This window comes from Ursus maritimus, unplaced genomic scaffold, assembly GCF_017311325.1.
Source record: "Ursus maritimus isolate PB19 unplaced genomic scaffold, ASM1731132v1 scaffold_25, whole genome shotgun sequence".
Lineage (NCBI taxonomy): Eukaryota > Metazoa > Chordata > Mammalia > Carnivora > Ursidae > Ursus > Ursus maritimus.
The window spans coordinates 40655450-40658776 of NW_024425008.1; positions in this window are offsets into that span (position 1 = coordinate 40655450).

Sequence of the window (3327 nt, forward strand, 5' to 3'; positions counted from 1 at the left end):
CCCCCCCCCCCCCCGCCCCGGTATCCTGTGGTTTGATCTTATTTTTACATTAAAAACACAAATCTAGGGATGCCTGGGTGGCTCAGTTGGTTAAGCATCTGTCTGACTCTTGATTTCTGCTCAAGCTATGAGCTCAGGGGTCGTGGGATCAAGGCCTGCTGTGCTTCTTACTCAGCGGGGAGTCTGCTGGAGATTCTCTCTCTCTCCCTGTCCCTCTGTCCCGCCCCTCCATACTCACTCTCATTCACAATCTCTTTCAAAGAAAAAAATAAATCTTAAAAAACCCCAGAAATTCACACTATACTGTACAAAATACATACGTGCATATGTATACATATATATTCACCTATGTATATGCAAATCATTGGTGATAATCTGAAAGAATAAGCTACAAATCACCCACATAGCTAGTCCTGGAAGGTGGTGAGGAAATGAAGTTAGACCTTAAGTTCTGTATTATTTGATCTTTATATAATGTGCATACATTTGTATGTTACTTGTATAATTAAATGACTTCTTTAAAAAGTAAAATCAGGGGCGCCTGGGTGGCACAGCGGTTGAGCGTCTGCCTTCAGCTCAGGGCGTGATCCCGGCGTTATGGGATCGAGCCCCACCTCAGGCTCCTCCGCTATGAGCCTGCTTCTTCCTCTCCCACTCCCCCTGCCTGTGTTCCTTCTCTTGCTGGCTGTCTCTATCTCTGTCAAATAAATAAATAAGAGTCTTAAAAAATAATAAAAAATAATAAAAAATAAAAAGTAAAATCAAATGGAGAATAATACGGTGTTGACCACTCCCACTGCCTTAGAGGTTCGTCTATTCCAAGTAGCCTTCTCCTTGTATGACCATATCAATCTTGCTGACTCCCCGATTTGAATAAAATCACTATCTACAGGTGTCATAGAAATAGGTTGCAGACAGACCTAGGTTCAGTTCTCAGTCCTGTCAAAGACTAGCTATGCCAGCTTTTAGCTCAAATTCATCATCAGTTACTTGGGAATAATGACAGTACTTGCCTCACTTTGTTGTGGTGAGGATTAGTTTAGAAAACATAAGATAATGTATATGACAGTCCTTGTGGAACCTCCCACGGTTGTCACCTGGCACCGCTGGTGGCAAATACATTGTGTAACAGAACACCTTCCAGTATTTCCAAAGGTTTCCTTTTATTTTTTTTTTCTCCTTTTCCCCTCTGGCTTTCGTTTTCTTTCTTCCTTTTTTTTTTTTTTTTAAGATTTTATTTATTTATTCGACAGAGATACAGACAGCCAGCGATTTCCCTTCCAAATGAACCTATGACCAAATGAAACTTAAAAAGCTAAATTTAATTTTTTAGTCATTTATTTATTTTAACTAGAAAGGCATTAATATAAGATTGGCATAACTCTTTTCCCTTTTATATACTATTTAACTTATTATATATATTCTTTTTTTAATGGATTTTATTTATTTGACAGAGAGAGACACAGCGAGAGAGGGAACACAAGCAGGGGGAGTGGGAGAGGGAGAAGCAGGCTTCCCACCGAGCAGGGAGCCCCTTGTGGGGCTTGATCCCAGGACCCTGGGATCATGCCCTGAGCCAAAGGCAGATGCTTAATGACTGAGCTGCCCAGGCGCTCCTCTGGCTTTCTTTCTTTCCTTTTCTTTCTTTTCTTTCTCTCTTTCCTTCCTTCCTTCCTTCCTTCCTTCCTTCCTTCCTTCCTTCCTTCCGTCTTTCTGTCTTTCTTTAAAGATTTTATTTATTTGAGAGAGAGGTATAGAGAGAGCATGAGCTGAGGGAGAGGCAGAAGCAGACTCCCCACTGAGCAGGAAGCCTGATGTGGGGCTTGATCCCAGGACCCTGGGATCACCCAAGGCAGATGCTTAACCACTGAGCCACCCAGGTACCCCTACCCTCTGGCTTTCTTTTTATCTCTACATTTTATGAAGTAAAATTAGTGGTATTCAGCATCTAAAGCACCTTATTTATTTACATTTCAGTTAGCTTTGTGATTCCTCAGTTACTTAAACTTGTTCCTCTCAGAACTCTTGGCCAATCCACACAGAGGTCAGGAGAAGGGAACTGGACTTCTCAGTCCTTAGAGGGTCTGTAATTACTTGTATCCTCTTCTCTGGAGCTGTTCTCAAGCCTTTTTGGCTCCTCTATCTTGGTGCAACTCCTAGGAGAGAACATAGACCTGAATTTAAGGTAACACAAAGTCCTTGTTGCAACTCTGCCCCTCTCCCCTTTAACACAGTTGGCCTTCTTACTAACAGCGGCACAGCCTGCGGGGCTAAAAACGAAAATTCAAGTACTCTTCCATGCACTTTAAAATCTTCTTTTGAGGAGTCCAGGGGCCTCTTAGATTCTTTGCTATCTATAAATTTCTGATCTCCTTCAAAGATCATGAAAACTGTGAGAGCCCTATTAGCACTAAATGAATTTTAAGGTAAGTGAAACTTTCTTGGAGTTGTTTGAAATGAAGACTTAGTAGTCTGAGTCAGAGGTGAAACATAGAATGCATTGTTATAATTCTGAGGGAGGAAAAGGATGCAAATGGAATTTTATTTTCAGTGGCATCTTTCAGCTCCTATAAATAATGGTCAGGCAATATTTTCCTACTTGTAAGATAAAGGACAATTGATATGACCTCTCTCAAGGGGTATCAGTTGTTAGGGGAAACTGACAAAAGATCAACTGCAATGAACACATACATATTGCATGCCTAGTAAGTATGAGCCAAGCATAGTATTAGAGACAGAACTTGTAGCCCAGTGGGAAAATGGACAATTGGCAGATGTAAAGTTGAAAGGAGCCATGAGAAAGACCTGAACGGTACTGTTGCAGCACTCAGAGGGTTGCCCAATCCTCACGGATGGAGACTGTCACATAAGCCTGCCAGAAAAAGAGATGCCTAAAGCAGGATCTGAGAGGTGAGTAAAAAGGTAGCTGAAAAGGAGAGTGGAGGTGGGCTACAGAAGAATATTCCAGGCAGAAAGAATCATGTACACGCTGACCCAGGATCTGAAGAACTAGATAGAAGACAGAGAGTCGGGCAGGAGAGATAAGCACATACAGATTATTGGAAAAGCCAAATAATATAAAACCATAATTATGTAGATACTGCAGATGTCTAATGTATTTTGCAAAAAAAAAAAAGGTGAGAAGTTATTTTATGAGAGCTTCTTTGAGAGGAAGACAATCCGTTGTACTCTAATAGCAGGCTTAAATCCCTGGAATGATTGGAGATATGACCTTCCTTAAATCAATCCAGCTGTAAGCACTTTGATAGCTCCTGCTTCATCTGGCCCAGGGCCTTGCACGTAACTGCCACTCAGTCTATACTGCTG